The sequence below is a fragment of the Crinia signifera genome, chromosome 2 (genome assembly GCF_055691185.1).
Source record: "Crinia signifera chromosome 2, ASM5569118v1, whole genome shotgun sequence".
NCBI classification, from domain to species: Eukaryota; Metazoa; Chordata; class Amphibia; order Anura; family Myobatrachidae; genus Crinia; species Crinia signifera.
The window spans coordinates 291,514,882-291,533,392 of NC_139218.1; positions in this window are offsets into that span (position 1 = coordinate 291,514,882).

Here is an 18,511-nt window from a genome sequence, read left to right on the forward strand (position 1 = left end):
CTCCTCACTCTGCAACTCCTCACTCTGCCACCAACACCTCTTCCTCTGCTCACACTGCCACTGCTCCTCTCCATGCTCCTTACTTCCTATCAAAGAGTGAAATGGCGCCAGTGCCCCTTTATACAGGGTGTGTGATGCATAATGGAGGGGACAGAGGTGGGCCAATAGGTTAGGGGGTTCTTAGTCATGTGGAGACAGTTTTGTAAATCGCACTCCGGTTGGTCCAAAACTCGCACATGACCGGCGGAAGAAATCGCACTTTTTTGTGTCATAAATTCGCACCACTTCGCCGCAAATCGCACTGCATCGCACTTTTCAGCCTCCAAATCGCATCCCATTAAATATGCGAATTATTACCAAAAAATGCGAATTAAAAAAGTGCGAATAGCGGCGATGTGGTGCGAAATAAAAAAATGCGCATTTATCTCATCCCATAGAATGTCACTCTTATTGTTCAAATTGGTTGGAATGAAAAACTGGTAATATATCGGTGCAAATGGCAATTAATAATTAGCTCCCAAACACTGAAAACCAGACATTAATGGTCAATCAGACAAATTAGTTACATCAAATTGAATTAACTAATTTGTCTGAATGATTGTGTGAGTTTAACAGCATTGTGGAGCAAAAGGTCAGTTGTCATTAGCTCCCATAGGTTATCAGAATTGGACAATCAATATTTAGGTGTATAGTAAGCATTACTTGCTCTTTATTTTTATTTTTTTTCAATTTAGAATCAATTCCATAGCCCAGAGCCAGATTAATGAGGCCCTAGACAAGAAACCGGTTTGGGGCCCCCTCCCTCAAACAAAACATAGCATTATATTTTCATTTGTGATTCATGCCCTGGCAGTGGGGCAGATGTATTAAGCCTTAACAAGAGATAAATGCAAGGGTGATAAGAGAGATAAATGTCCAGCCAATCACCTGCTAACTGCCATGTTACAGGCTGTGTTTGAAAAAAGTTAGTAAGGAGCTGATTGGCTGAAGCTGATTGGCTTTTTCACCCTTGCATTTATCTCTTGTTAAGGCTTAATACATCTGCCACATTATCTGTTATATTTCCACCTTATAGTAATGCCCCTTCCACATTATACCATACACCAGAATTCCCCTTACACATTATACCACGCAATGAAAAGCCCATTACATATTATGTCACACATTGTAATTCCCATTGCATATTATACCAAACAATGTAATGCCTATTACATATTATTCAAAACACCATAATGCCTAATAAAAATGATAACACACCGTAATGCCTATTACATATTATCACACACACTGTGCTTGATGCCAGGGGCTACCTGCTTGATGCCAGGGAGATACAGGCTCCTTGCCATGAGGGAGTTAAATGCTTGTTGCCCAGGGGGAAGTTTTCATTCTCATTGCCCAGTTAAACTTACATGCTTGTTTTCATGGGAGCTTACTTTCTCATTGCTAGGGGGTTACATGATCATTGCCCAGGGGGATTACATGCTTGTTGAAATGTGGTATTAAATACTTGTTGCCATGGGGGTGTTACATGCTCCTTGCCATGGGGGAGTTAAATGCTTGTTGCCCAGGGGAGAGTTTTCATGCTCATTGCCCAGGTAAAATTACATGCTTGTTTTCATGGAATTTTACATGCTCATTGCTAGAGGGTTACATGATCATTGCCCAGGGGGATTACATGCTTGTTGCAATGTGGTATTACATGGTATTTGCCATGGGGGAGTTAAATGGTTTTTGCCCAGGGGGAGTTTTCATGCTCATTGCCCAGGTAAAATTACATGCTTGTTTTCATGGGAGTTTACATGCTCATTGCTAGGGGTTACATGGTCATTGCCCAGGGGAATTACATGTTTGTTGCAATGTGGTATTACATACTTGTTGCCATGGGGATGTTTACATGCTGATTGCCCAGGTTTGCAGCCTTGCAGGGACACAGCGCAGTACTCCCAGAATCTGCTTTAGTTCATGGGCCCCTTGGGACCTGACGGGCCCAAGGCGAGCACCTAGATTGACTAGCAATAAATCCAGCTCTGACATAGCCACTAGAGTTATAGTGTTAATTAGTATTACGGCATAAACAATCTCGTTGTTTTAATGGGGGGAATGAATCTTGAAATGAACACCCTAATTACATATATGTAGCATGATGTGCTTTGTAGTTCTGCAAAGAAAGAAATGCAATACTGATGCACACTCCACAATATTAAGCTCTACTGTCTCAAATTGACTCCCTGAGGTTATTGGCTTTTTGGTGGCATTTTGGGGTGCTGCTACCCAGATTCAAACTAAATGCTAGTTGGTGGGCTAATATTTCTTGGTCAATAAATATACCAAGAAATGTTAGCCCACCAACTAGCATTTAGTTTGAATCTGGGTAGCAGCACCCCAAAATGCCACCAAAAAGCCAATAACATCAGGGCAGCACACTAATGAAAAACTAAAGAGTTAGAGGGTTAATAATAAAGATGCAAAATCTAGTTGTTAAAAAGTGTTATACGGCATACACACCGGGCGACTTCAATGATGCACACACACACTGATGATCTAACTAGATTTATACTGCAGACAAAAGTACAATTGGTGATGTCTATTACAGTTCTGCGCCAGGCCGCCACAGAAATTGCAAAGAAGGGTATCCAAATAACCTTCAACAATTAAAACATCCGAACAACAAAAAGTTTTACAACTCCAGATGGCGCCAGTGAGCTAATAATAATGATCTTATAATAACAGGTGATAAGGGGGGAAATGCAAAAAATACTTCCTTTATGCACGGTGGTCAAGTTCCATATGTGGAGTATCTCTGTCAGTTTGTGAACTCCGGTATATGCAAAAAAGAAAGGCTCAGGATAGTGAAGCCAGTTTTAATATACATATACATACATAAACGTAACATACAAAAATACACAATAATAGATCCAGTGAAAAACAAAATCCAGCAATCAAGTGCCCAGTACAATTACCGGATAGAGTATCAGAACTGGGTGTTAATCAGTTCATAAGCTCGGTATAATAGTCACCAGTCTGGTCCCGGGTAGCAGTCCTGGGTGTAGAATACCGGAGGTAAATTCCTGGTGTCCCCTTGAGCTGGACCAACAAAGGCTGCCACTTCACTTATCCAACGCGTTTCGACCTTGTGTAGAAAAGGTCTTTTTCAAGGCTTGTGCTGTGGCATGGGCAGCTTCCGTTTATATAGTTTATCCTTAATTAGAAGGGATCAGCGGTGAACGAGCGTCCACCTGTCTTCCCCGCTGTCACCGCTGATCGCTTCCGGGTTCCGGGTTTGCGTCGCGTCACTTCCGGTATGTGGAACGCTGTTTGCGTTCCAACTAGCCGGAGATTCTACTTCCTGGCTCTCCGTGACGGAGCGTACCAGGGAAAGCGCAATGCATAAAGCTTGTCCTTAGTGTAGTCCCTGATCCAGCATTATTTTCTGTGATGGGACAAAATAATATGCGATAATCAGGACATTAAATGCAATATTTCGTGACACCTTTACTCAGTCCACAAAGTGCATATAGATTATTTGTGCAAGAGAGTGCAGATGAATAAATACATAATAAAATTTGATATATGCATCTAAAAACATCCAATATTTTAAAATTATGGATATATTTAAAAAAGTTACATTAGCATAAAACATCAATTAATTAAAAAAGGAGTGTGGTCTAAAAAAATAGAAAAGCACTAAAATTCATTCTATAAAAAACATTTTATCTCAAAGTCAGCGTTAAGTCCACCTGGTTTGAGAGTTCCGAAGTCATAAATACAGCGCATCTCTGCTTTGGCAAGAGCAGTACTCAAATTGCGCTGTCTGTTGTCCGTCTTGACGCTTTTAATCGCCAAGAATCTTTTTATACCACTAATGGATTTATTGTGGACCTCATTAAAATGCTGAGATAAAGCATGGGTGGCGAGCCCTTTTTTGATATTACTTAGATGCTCGCCTATTCTGACCTTAAATGGTCTTGAAGTACGTCCGATATATACTAAATTACATGTGCATTCTATCATATAGACCACACTCTTTGTGTTACAAGTTAAAAAATCTCTAAGTTCAAAGGATGTACCATTGATGGTAATTTTATCAGTTTTTTTACTACCATCACCTTTCACTTCTCTACATCCCGGGCAAATCCCACACCTATGGAACCCTTTTGTAAGGATATTGCCCTCTTTCTTTTGAGGGGGGAGGGCACTTCTAACCAGTTTATTCTTCAGGTTGGGAGCCCTTTTATAAATGACACCATAACAATTGGTTAGATTCAATTCCGGGTGGTCAACTCAAAAGGATTAAAAGAAACTGCAGTGAGAATGAAATTTATAAAGTGCAGGCTGACCAATTAGAAAAGAAATTCAAAAAATGTGGTTATAAGGAAAAATCAATCCAACAAGCCAGAACCTTGGTAGACAATACTGACCGTAAAGCCCTATTGGAAAACAGAGTTATCAATGTAGAGCAGGGGTGGGGAACCTTTTTTGTGCCAAGGGCCAATTGTATGGTGGAAAAATCCTTCGGGGGCCGTATGTAAAAATTTATCTTACAAATTGTCCTGCTGCAGCCATCCCATGCTTTGGCGGCTGCCGCTGAATAGGACTGACAGTCTTCGGCTGCCATTAATTGCGAGGAATCTCGCAAGAACTACCGACCTCTCGCAAGAAGTCCCCTGTACTTGACTCCCGGCAAAGCTGCTGGGTGGGTACGAGGGCCACTCAGACCGGCTACGGGGGCCGCATACGGCCCCCGGGCCTGAGGTTCCCCACCACTGGATGATACATCCAGAAAGAATAACAAAGCAGAGTGGGCCTTCATCACTAACTACTCTGCACAATATAAATACATTGAAAACTCCTTCAAGCGTCATTGGGAAATTCTATTTCGTGACCCCATAATAGGGGAAATTATTCCCAAAAAAACGCAGTTCATTTATAAAAGGGCTCCCAACCTGAAGAATAAACTGGTTAGAAGTGCCCTCCCCCCTCAAAAGAAAGAGGGCAATATCCTTACAAAAGGGTTCCATAGGTGTGGGATTTGCCCGGGATGTAGAGAAGTGAAAGGTGATGGTAGTAAAAAAACTGATAAAATTACCATCAATGGTACATCCTTTGAACTTAGAGATTTTTTAACTTGTAACACAAAGAGTGTGGTCTATATGATAGAATGCACATGTAATTTAGTATATATCGGACGTACTTCAAGACCATTTAAGGTCAGAATAGGTGAGCATCTACATAATATCAAAAAAGGGCTCGCCACCCATGCTTTATCTCAGCATTTTAATGAGGTCCACAATAAATCCATTAGTGGTATAAAAAGATTCTTGGCGATTAAAAGCGTCAAGACGGACAACAGACAGCGCAATTTGAGTACTGCTCTTGCCAAAGCAGAGATGCGCTGTATTTATGACTTCGGAACTCTCAAACCAGGTGGACTTAACGCTGACTTTGAGATAAAATGTTTTTTATAGAATGAATTTTAGTGCTTTTCTATTTTATTAGACCACACTCCTTTTTTAATTAATTGATGTTTTATGCTAATGTAACTTTTTTAAATATATCCATAATTTTAAAATATTGGATGCTTTTAGATGCATATATCAAATTTTATTATGTATTTATTCATCTGCACTCTCTTGCACAAATAATCTATATGCACTTTGTGGACTGAGTAAAGGTGTCACGAAATATTGCATTTAATGTCCTGATTATCGCACATTATTTTGTCCCATCACAGAAAATAATGCTGGATCAGGGACTACACTAAGGACAAGCTTTGTGCATTGCGCTTTCCCTGGTACGCTCCGTCACGGAGAGCCAGGAAGTAGAATCTCCGGCTAGTTGGAACGCAAACAGCGTTCCGCATACCGGAAGTGACGCGACGCAAACCCGGAACCCGGAAGCGATCAGCGGTGACAGCGGGGAAGACAGGTGGACGCTCGTTCACCGCTGATCCCATCTAATTAAGGATAAACTATATAAACGGAAGCTGCCCATGCCACAGCACAAGCCTTGAAAAAGACCTTTTCTACATAAGGTCGAAACGCGTTGGATAAGTGAAGTGGCAGCCTTTGTTGGTCCAGCTCAAGGGGACACCAGGAATTTACCTCCGGTATTCTACACCCAGGACTGCTACCCGGGACCAGACTGGTGACTATTATACCGAGCTTATGAACTGATTAACACCCAGTTCTGATACTCTATCCGGTAATTGTACTGGGCACTTGATTGCTGGATTTTGTTTTTCACTGGATCTATTATTGTGTATTTTTGTATGTTACGTTTATGTATGTATATGTATATTAAAACTGGCTTCACTATCCTGAGCCTTTCTTTTTTGCATATACCGGAGTTCACAAACTGACAGAGATACTCCACATATGGAACTTGACCACCGTGCATAAAGGAAGTATTTTTTGCATTTCCCCCCTTATCACCTGTTATTATAAGATCATTATTATTAGCTCACTGGCGCCATCTGGAGTTGTAAAACTTTTTGTTGTTTAGATTTATACTGCATACATGCAGTATAAATCAAGTCTGGTAATGGCGATGTGCGGGACCACGCATCACTGTCGTTCGGGGATATGCACATGGATCGATCCGTGCTCAATTTCTAAGTGATCTAGTCAGATTGCTTAGAAATAGTCCTGGAATCGCCCCATGTGTATGCCCCATAACAAGTAAAAACCTGATTGTTTTGCCTTCAAGCTAAATTGAGTTGTCACTTTGGGTGAAATTTACTAAGATGTGAAATACACTTCACATTTCATGTTGCTATGGGCAACCAATCAGAAGCTACTTCTTATTTATTTACCACGCTCTAGAACAGGGGTGTCCAAACTTTTTGCGACGAGGGCCAGATTTGGTGAAGTGTAAATGTGTGGGGGCCCACCATTCAGCCTGACATTCTTTGAATCATTACTCACATCAGAATGGTCCCCCAGCCTGCCCCTTCACTGTATTTCCCCCAGCCTGCCCCCATACACTGTATGTCCCCCAGCCTGCCCCTCCTTCACTGTATGTCCCCCATTCACTGTATGTTCCCCACTCTGCACCCATTCACTCTGTCACCCAGCCTGCCCCCCCTTCTCTTAATGTCCATCAGTGTCTCCATTCATTGTATGTCCTCAAGCTTGACCCTCCTTCACTGTATGACTCCCATTCACTGTATGACCCCCATTCACTATGTACCCCACTCTGCCCGCATTCACTTTATGTCCCCCACTCTGCCCCCTCCCTTCTCTGTATGTTTCCCAGCCCCTTGTGTGAGCCAGAGGCAGGAGAGGCAAAGCAGGCACTGCAAGGGCAGGAGATGCTTGGGTTCCCGCTGCTGCCCCCCTCTGCTCTGCATGTTAAGGGAGCAATGTTCCCCCTTGCTGCCCCCCTCCCCAAACACTGCTGTCACTGTGATTGTGGAGTAGGGTGATATATGATTGCAGCAGCAGGGGTAGGACGCCAAACACATATGACTGTGGCGGCCGGCACCTCCTCACTGCAGCAGACAGCAAGGTAAAGGCGCACTCGCTGGGGCCCCACCTTTAGTGTCCTGTGCTGTGCTTCCCACATGTGATGCTCTGAACGCTTCCAGCTGGAGGCTGCGGGCCACTTGAAATGATAGGATGGGGCGCAATTGCCCCCCCGGGCCTGACTTTGGAAATGCCTGCTCTAGAAGATAGTAGACAGGATGTGATTGGTTGCCCATAGCAACATGACCTGTGAAGTGTATTTCACATCTTAGTAAATTTCACCCTTTAAATCTAGGGACTATTTTGCCAAAATCAACCGGGACAAACAAATCTAAAGCTGTGTACACATGCTTAGATTTTCCCTGTTTTCCATTCGATTTTGCTTATAGAAGCAAAATCGAATCCACATCAAATGGTTTTTAGGACACTTTCGATCTGCATTCGATTCGATGCGCGCTCCCGTTTTCTCAAAATCGAATAGAAAAATCTACTGTGCAGCCAAGGAAATCTCAAATTCAATCCAGTAAATCGAATGAGTACATTGTGCCTACATTGTGAAATCGAAATCGAATTGAATGCAAAAGTACAGATCTAATGCCAAATCGAATGGGATGATCTAATGCCAGATCTTATAGCAAATCAAATCTAAAGCAAATCTAAGCGTGTGTACAGGGCTTAAGTCTATTACTTTTTGCCTTAGAGTCTGGAAAATGTTCAATACTCCCATATAGTTAGCTAATAAATTTATTATTTCTAAATTACTTATTCTATTTGCAACATTTTTATTGTACCATATTTTTTTTTTTATGTTTAGTATGATGCCAACCTGTAGTTAAAAATGGTTGATGATCTAGGCATAAGATGAATTAATTTTCTTTTTTGGAACATCCCTACCAGTTAGAATTTCATAATCTGTTCCTGAGTTATTGATGTAACCTTTGATATTAGGACTATTTATCAATAGGTAACTTGTTCCCAGTGTTAAGTAGGACTTTTTATAGCTGCAATAAAACATCACTTATTACCACAATAAACAGATAATGTTGGGGATGCTTTATGATATTCAGCGGCCTCACTGATACTTTCCTGTTGCAGTTAGAGATCGTTCTGCAGGTCTGAGCACATACTGTATAAGTTGTTTTGTTGGTTTGCACATTATCAGTGGAATTGAATTCCTAGACTGGAGCTTTTATTTTCACAAATGTGGAAAATAAAATAATAAATTTTGACATAGACAAAAATGATTTTAAAATGTTATCAGTGTGCTAAGATCCCAATAATAGGTATAGTGGAAATGTTGTAAAATATTCCTCCTCATAACTGGCATTGGGAATCCTTAAAGGTGGCAAGGCACCTGTAAGATATGGCCCTTTTTTCAAATGATTTTGACCCATCAGGCTGATAAATCATTTAAAAAGTTACATTTTGTATGGGTTTTATCACCAAATCATTGGATTGGATTGAGAGATTGCCATGGCTGCCACAAGGATTTGTCAGATCCAGCAGCAGACAGTGGCCTTGCATATGATACATTGTATGCAAAAGGGGGCCATGTACAGAAAGAGAAACTTGTGCAAGCATTGATGGTGCATGCAATGGTGCACCAATGTTGGATTGTTTAGAATCACTGGCAGTGTGGCTGTATACTTGGGCACTGAAGGTGAGGTCTCAGTGAGAGCACATTCGGGTACATGCTAATACGCAAGGGAAAGGTTATATTATCACACCCACAACTTGGGCAATTAGTTTTATTATTTATTAACAGTTTCTTCTATATGCTTTACAGAGTATAATTGAACATTCAAATCAGTCCCTGCTCCAATGGAGCTTACAATGGAGCTTACAATCTACATTGCCTCAGTGCCGACTTTCCCATTGGGCACAATGGGCAGTTGCCCAGGGGCCCTAGGTCTGTAGGGGCCCACCCCAATGGGAAAGACGGCTGATGAGCCTGACACCTGCTCCAGGCAGCACTATTAGTAGTAGCGGTGATAGTAGTGGGCGCAAGGCTCTTGAACCGGAGTGGGGCAGCTACATGCTGGGGATCCCGGGGCTCCGTCCCATCTCCCGATCCCTGTTACCCCATAGCACAGAACCTGGTCCAGAACCTGGTTTGGCATCTCTCTGGGTCTCCAGCGGAGGTCAGTGTACCCCGGGGTCCCGCAGAGCATCCCACAGATGCTGTGTCTCACGGTGTGCAGCCCCTGCTCCAGACGTCCCAGATGTACTGTGTGTGCGAGCAGCGGGTCACAGTCCTCATCCTCCCGCAGCAGAACGCCCTCTACCAGTCTGATGCCAGAGAGCAGCAGCACCGGACAACGGAAGCGCTGCTGAATTTGAAAATACACGCTGGACGCTGATTGGCTGAGAGAATTCAGCCAATCAGCGTCCGGCCAGACTTTTCAAATTCAGCAGCGCTTCCTGCTCGGCACGGCAAAAAGCGCTATAAGCTGAAGATCCCCGCTTCCCGCTGTCGCTACCGCTAATTATACCCCGCTGCCGCATGGAGGTGAGTGGGGGCAGGGGGCTCCAGGGCAAACTATTTCACGGGGGGGGGGCAGTGAATTAGTTTGACAGCCCTGCATTGCCTACCACATGTACATGCACACATAGACATTCTAGGGTTAAGTTTTTTGTTGGAAGCCAATAGACCTACCCGTATATTTTGGATTGTGAGAGGAAAATGGAGAACCCAGAGTAAACCCACGCAAACACAGGGAGAATGTTCAAACTCCGCACAGTTCGGCCATGGTGGATTGTGAACCCATGACCTCAGTGCAGTGAGGCAGTAATGATAACCCTTAAGTCTAGATGCAATAGACTTTACAGCAGATGCAGCAGCAGCAGGGCCACCATCCGGGGGGGGGGCAGCAGGGGACTTCAGTACCTGGCCTAGACAGAGATGGGGGCCCAACTCTGCAGCCTCAAACAAGGATTTTTTTTTATTCCTGTAGGCCCTGAGCTCCCGTTATAATCCTCTGTGCCCAGTGTAGTAGTAATTATCCTTGCATTATGTGTTATATCACCCTTCATAGTGGTCACTAAGACCCCATTATATTCCTCTGTACCTTGTGTAGTAATCACCATCATCACAGTCTACAGTAGTTATTTCTTGTTTGCTGTCCCCCCCATAATAGTACCTCCCCTACGTCACATGTCCTCAGTCACATGTCCTCATATGCTAGAAATTGAATTCGGGACGGGGTATGAATCAGGCCAAATGTTACTTGCATTGACAAAATACGAGTTAATGGGCCTAATTCAACATGGTTAGTTAGTTGCAGAAAAAGCAAATTGTTGCCATCTGGAAAAAAATAGTGATTCATTCGCAGATACATTTGCAAAAAAATTAAACATTGAACAGTTTTTCCATCTGAATATATTAAGTATACAGCTTCCAGGATGGAAGTTTTCATTGCTGACATCAATGACCCACCCAAAAAACACCTGGGCACCCCTGTGCATTTACAAACACATCGAAAAAATGCCTTGTTTCTGCCCCTAAATATTGACTTCTTGTCAATTCACTTCTGTGACTGCTATGCTAACAGATATTTATTTGCAAATTGTGGTGACACATGCAGAACTTGCAAATTATCTAACTAGAAATCCATGCTAAACTAGGCTCAATGTTTTGGAGAGTAAAATACCCATCTAAGGATACTAATGCTCGGTAAACACTGAGTGACATTTAAAGGGATACGATTTTAGTTTTTTGGCATGCCACAGCCGGGGGACACTTTTTACATAAGTTCCCCCAGCCATACCATGAGCACCGTGGCTGGTCAGCCTTGGATGGGGTACCTGGGGGAGTGGGACCCCCCCAATAACGGGGTCTCCCCCCCCAGGCTTCACCCATCCAGGTGTAGGGGACGGGGGGTGCTGGCAGGCAGGAGGGAGGGGCGAAGGTATGGTGCTGTGCCACTGGGGGTCCAGACTGTAGGTCAGTTGCGGGCCCCAAAATTTCTAGTGGCGGCCCTGCCGGCATCCGTGGGTTTGGACGCCGCCTGATAGGGTTAAATCATTCATACATAACATTGCTTTATACAGGTGAACTACAAGTGCCAGCAGGCCTCCCCCGCATGCTGGGACTTGGTGAACCACAAGTCCCAGCATGCAGGGCATTAATGGGCCCACTGGGACTTGTAGTCCACCTGTAAAAATAATGTTAAAATACAACACACACACAGAGAAAAGTACAAGTTTAATACACACACACCTCAACATTGCATATTGTGCAATGTGTATGCCTGATATGCATGTGCCCAAGGTTGCTACCAATGTTGTCATCAATTAAAATTGTTAATATTCCTAGCATACTAATGCATGCTAATAAAGGACAGAACAGCAATTGTTCCATCCTTCATTAATATTACATAATGTGCACACAGGTTCCGATATTTTAGCTCATTGGGTCAACATATCATCTGGGTACACATCACTTCAGTGTTGATCCAGCTTAAGTAGGTTCAACGTGATGCTAAGTAGGTTCACTCTGATGCCAGATGGGTACTTGATTGATGAGGCTAAGGGGGTTATTCTAGTTCACTCTTTCTGACAAAATCCTTCTTAGATGGAAAAAAACATGTGCACTGCAGGTGGGGTAGATGTAACTTGTGCAGAGAGAATTAGGTTTGGGTGGGGTTTTACTTCAAAGTGAGATCTATATTGCATTGTAAAAATAAAGCAGCCAGTATTTACCTTGCACAGAAACAAAATAACTCACCAAATCTAATTCTCTCTGCACATTTTATACCTGCCGCCCTGCAGTGCACATGGTTTTGTCCATCTAAGAAGGATTTTGTCAGAACTAGAATAACCCCCTAAGTATCCCTCTTATATTAGTGGGTTGCTTGGCCTTTATTTTGCTGGCCACACATCAGACCAACTTTCCTCCAACCATCCAACTAGTTGCTTGGATGGAATAAAAATCTGGTACTGGATGGGAGCAAATGTAATATTGACTTTAGAAACTGTCGCTCAGACACGGTACTGTTGTTTGATTTAAACAATTTGACTGAATGTTTTTGTCCATTTTCCTGGGTTGTGAGCACATTTCTCATTGTCCTTTGCTCCCATCCAGTACCAGATCTATATTCCATCCAAGCAACTAGTTGGATGGTTGGAGGAAAGTTGGTCTGATGTGTGGCCAGCATATGTCTATAGCTGGGTATACACTATACCAGGGGTAGCAAACTTCAGTCCTCAAGAGCTACCAACAGTTAATGTTTTCCGGGTGTCCTCACAGCATCGCAAGTGAAGTAATTAGCTCCACCTGTGGATCTTTTAAAGCGTCAGTGAGTAAATACTACACCTGTACAGCTGCTAGGTGGGCTGGAAAACATGAACTGTTGATAGCTCTCGAGGACTGGAGTTAGCTACCCCTGCACTATACGATATGCTCCTTGAGCTATATTATCAGTGATGTACCATGAACTTCCTGGAAAACAATCTAGTGCATACACACTGAACAATATCAGTTACAATATTTTTCAGTGATATCACCCAACTAACGCTCAGTACATGCAATCAGTGACAGCAGGTTACCACCCACAACACTGGTTTCCCATCAGTCAAGAAAAAGTGATTGCTAGTTTTTGATATGCAGTCAATAATTGACCGTCTTGTGAAAACAGTGATCAGTGAATAACCCCCATAGTGAATACACACTAGATGATTTGCACAATATATATCATTATCATGCTCACCGTTAAGAATATGTAGCATAGTGCGTACTCACCTTATGATCTGTTGCTGAGCATGCTATTTCAATATTTAATGTGGAAGGAATAAAGGATTGTAAGTACAATTTATTAAGTACAGATCTGTAACTGTAATGAAGGGAAGACATGGGAGAAATTAATGCTGACAGTGAGTATGATACTTGTAAGATAGACTAGTGGGCAACCATCTGCGTTCTTCTCAGAAACAATGGGATCAATTTGAGTTGCAATGATATAAAAATCAAAACAAAATTGGCATATTTTTAGTTTTGTTACAATACAGTACAATGAATTTGTTATATCTAGACTATCAGAATACTGCTACAAATCCTCCATTTCTAAACCTGCCAAGCTGGAAATTGCAGTCCCAATTTTTAGCACAAGAAGAATACTAATTTATGGATGCATTATCCTCTGGTTTCTCAAACTGCTGAAAAATCTGTCAGAAAAATGTAAAAAAAAAAGAGAGATGTTGTGACAGGCAAAATAGCTCAAACCACCAGCATTTGAGTACATTGAATGTGAGACTGTGTTAGAAAACAACAAGAGGCAAACGAAGTATGCTTTAAAAGCAGTCCTCATATTCCTTCATTAAAGGGACATTATAGGATCTTTCCTCTTTTTGACTTTTTTATATGTTCTACTTTTTTACATTAAAAGTATGCACCAAATATAACAATATCAGTGACAAAGTGCTGCTTTTCATATTTCATTTTACTTTGAATGCAAAAGCAAAGTGGTTTGAACATTGTGTTTAACTAAAACCTATTGTTACCATTCCATGATCTCTAGCAGTGAGGATCCGCCATCCCTATTAAAAATAACCTGGCCCCAAATGACAGTATTTATCCTAGTTTATACTATCTCCATATTCATTATAAAGAGCAACTTCACTTCCTCACTCTGGAACGTGCCCTATGCGCATTAGACAATGGGCGGGCTACTATGATGAATGTTGTCCACATGCTGGAGTTTTAAACATTATTTTTATTTTATATAAACTCAGAACAGCTGACACATTATATCACATCAGTGGCAAATGCAGAGAGGGGTTGCCAAATATAATCCAAAGTCTCTGCAGCACATTGGAGTAAGTACGGGAGTCTGGGAGGAGTGGCAATAGCCCTGAAAATTAATCTTTTTATACACTGGATACTGTATGGAATACAGTATTAATATTTAACAGTACATATGGTCTATAGTATACAGGGGTGGGGTCCTGGGGTGCACACCAATTGAGAGGTGCGACCCTGCGGAGACCTTTCAGTAGAACTGCATACAAAGTCAAAGGTGCAGGTGCACAAATTAAACTCCCAATTTAAAATTTTGCAATAAAATTTTGCATTTTTAGCGAGGTTCTTCGCTTAGTTATGGCCATAAGTAACGGCTTGCCCACCGCGTCCAGGTGACCTCATTAGTCGGGCAAGTCCTAACATTGTTAGGGACTTGCCCGACTAATGAGGTCACCTGGACGCGGTGGGCAAGCCGTTACTTATGGCCATAACTAAGCGAAGAACCTCGCTAAAAATGCAAAATTTTATTGCAAAATTTTAAATTGGGAGTTTAATTTGTGCACCTGCACCTTTGACTTTGTATGCAGTTCTAATGAAAGGTCTCCGCAGGGTCGCACCTCTCAATTGGTGTGCACCCCAGGACCCCACCCCTGTATATCTAATGCAGTGTATTTCCATACACATTAGAAGGCCAGAGACCCCTTCTGCGCCTGGTGGTAGCACCCACGCCCACCTGTCCTATACTGTATATTGGTTTTAATTAGGTTCCTGACATTTCTTAGACTGCATGCAGAGTAAGGTGAGACCTGCACAAATGTTTAATGGATTATCAGATGGGGGGGGGGGTGCATTTCTGGGTTGTGGGCCCCCCTGGACTGGTGTGGCTGTTTGGCCTCAGGAGCAACACAAATTAACACTTATTTTAATTTTCACTTTCATCCCTTTTGTGTGTTTTATTTCAATGTAATTAATTTCTAACCTTTACCTCTCACTACTTCACCTCTCACTACTTTATCTCTCATTTTTTTTACCTCTCACTTACTTACCCCTGCTATCTTTAGCAGCCTCTCTCACTAACCTATCCTCACTTTGTTTCACTATATATTTCTTTCAGTCTTGTGTTGCCCTGGGGTCACTCGGCTGCACCATTTTGGGGTGCCCTATGCCCTAGATTTGTACCCCCCAAAATGTTAGGGACTTGCCCGACTAATGAGGTCACCTGGACGCGGTGGGCAAGCCGTTACTTATGGCCATAACTAAGCGAAGAACCTCGCTAAAAATGCAAAATTTTATTGCAAAATTTTAAATTGGGAGTTTAATTTGTGCACCTGCACCTTTGACTTTGTATGCTGGTCTATAGTATAGGCTATTTCAAACATTTAAATAAGATAAGTGGTCAGGAAAAAGGTTAAACATAAATAAATACACAAACATAACAGAACCAGTACTGCACTTTCTAAGCTCACATTCTCCCTCCTCATGTTAAGCCTCCTGTCTCTTCCTCCTGGCAGCTGCTCTCTGGTCTATTGTGATGTTTGAGGCCTAGGAACCACACACACAGCAAACTTGGTAGAAGAAGTTGGTACACTGGGTATGTGCAGCAGCTCTGCTTTGTCCCTTACACTGATGTGGTGTTAGCTCTGTTGATCATATTATATACGGTGCTATTGTCATACTTTAAGGCACTTGTCAAAAGGAGGGGGTTTCTGCATTTGCCTATGATACTGTATGTGATAATTGGGACACATACAGTATTGTATAGAACATGTATTATTCTGTATCCTGTATAAAGTGCCCTCAGTACAATGAGGTATAATACTGTAAGTCATTATTTGCTGATGTAAGATAATACAGGTTGCTATAAAGGGTACATGAATGAACTCTGTGATAATAATGCCCTTACTATAGTTGTTCAGCTATTTTCCTTTTATATTAAAAAATCTTCAATTTAATTTATAATAATAATAGGTACTTGTGTATTATCTGGGCGCCCGATTTTTTAATCGCATGCCACTACTTAGCGCACGCGGATTACTTTACATGTATTCTGCGTCCGTTCGCCACGCTTCGGGCTCGGTGGCTCGCTGCGCTCGCCACACTATATAAAATCAACTCCATGCACAGTTGGATAGTGGGGGTATGAAATCACCCATGGGTGACTATACAATTAAAAGTCTTTAAAATGAAAAATCGCATTGCATGAATTGTATGCCACTATATTGCATGCGATGCGGTGCGATGCGATGTAATACAATGAAAAAATTGGGCGCCCAGATATTACACAAGTACCTAATAATAATAATAATAATAATAATAACAATAATAATAATAATATCCTTTTCTTATGTGGAGCCACTAAAAATCCGCACCACCTTACAAGGCACAGAAACAGAATAATTGTGAACAAAACAAGAACAAAGTATTTTACAAAGCTGTACAGAACATTTCAGGACATGAACAAGGCTTATAAACATTGCTGCAGTTATAATATTCAGATAAGCAGCAGGCTGGTAAAACCCATAGGTTTGTGCCATTGTCGCCAGTGGTAAGCAAATTATGATATCCTTATGGGAGAGATCCACTTCCCCAGGTTTCAGTAATTAATGTACTTTCCATATTACCTATTGCTGTAGTCTTGTGCCAGGACTCCTACAGTTGCCACCTGTGCCCAGTACTCTGCACAGTGATCTTCTGCACACCTGTTGGCTACAGCAGTGCCCTTTTCAGTCTAAGCAAGTGTCAGTTCCAATCTAACCTGTACTCTGCTCAGTGGGCTTCTGTACACCTGGCAGCTCTCAGCTGTCTTCTGCATTATTGCCTTTGCTACAAGCACCTGCATCAGACTACTGTGATTCTCTTCAGGAGTGCCTGCTGCATATAGGGGGTTATTCTAGTTCACTCGCAAAAGAACAATCACTCTTTTCAGGGCAAAACCATGTGCACTGCAGGTGGGGCTGATGTTTTATTGTTTCTGGGCAGGGTAAATACTGGCCGCTTTATTTTTATGCTGTAATATAGAGATCAGTTTTAAGTAATAAACCCACCCAAATCTAACTCTCTCTGCACATCTTACATCTGCCCCCCCCCCCCCCCCCCCCCACACACACACACACACACACATGGCTTTGTCCATAAGAGAGGGATTGTGCCTTTGCGATTTAACTAAAATAACCCCCATAGTGCTTATCTGAAATTCTGCCCTCTATAGACTGGATATGTTGTTGGGGTTCCAGGGTGATATAATCTCTGTGGTTAGTTGCTCTTAGGTCTCCATTCCTAACACTAGTCATGAGTTTATTGATTCCATGTTCAGTACTATTCAGCTCTGTGGTGTTGACTTGAGTTTGCAGTAGTTAGCCTTCAGTGCTTGTGGTCAGGTGCTGAGGTTTAGTTCCTTATGACCGGTTCCTTGTCTTCACTTTTAGGTTTTCAGTCTTGCATCCTGGTGTAAATCCTGCCTCATACTGCCAAGGTTTTAGATGGCACATAAGGATCTGTAACTCAAGAGCAAAAACTTCATTACCAACATTCCTGCTTTAACTGGTTCCAAGGGTCCCAAGATGAATCCAAACACCTCAAGGCCTGTAACAACTGGATTAGGTGGGGAGCTGAGAGGCTTTTATAAAGAAGTGGGTCTTGAGACACCATTTGAAGTTTTTAGAGTGGTGGACAATCTGAAACAGAGAGGGAATGAGTTCCAATTACAGAGAGCAGCATGGGCAAAATCTTGAAGGTGGGAATGGTAGGACCTAATCAGTTGAAGAGAGAGGAAGCATTCCTTTATGAAGTGAAATGGGATGTTGGCAGTGGGAAGGAAGTTAAGTTCATAAATGACACTATGAAACTTATTCTGGATGACTCGCAAGGCTGCAAATTTATGAGAACATTGGGTAAGGGCTTTGTAACTAACAGTGAGAAGTTTGAATTGAGTTCTGAAGTTAAAAAAAGGTCCATTGTAGAACTCATAGGAGACGGAACATGTACTGTAGTATATTTGGAGAGAAAGCTTAGCTAAGCCGAATCATTGGCAATAAAATGGAGTTTAGAATGGTGGGAGAAAGGTTACAGTAATCAAGTGTATTGATGATCATTGAGTAGTCAACGTTGCCTCCAAGGGGTGGAACCAGTAATGCTGGTAACAGGGCTGGAACGGTGATGATGGTGAATGGGCTGAAACTGGTGGTGCTGGTGACCAGACTGGAACCAGTGGTACTTATGACAGGACTGGAACCTTTGACCAGACGGAAACCAATGATGATAAGCAAAAAAAAGGATACCATCACCTACCACCTGCTCTTATTGTTAGGGTTCC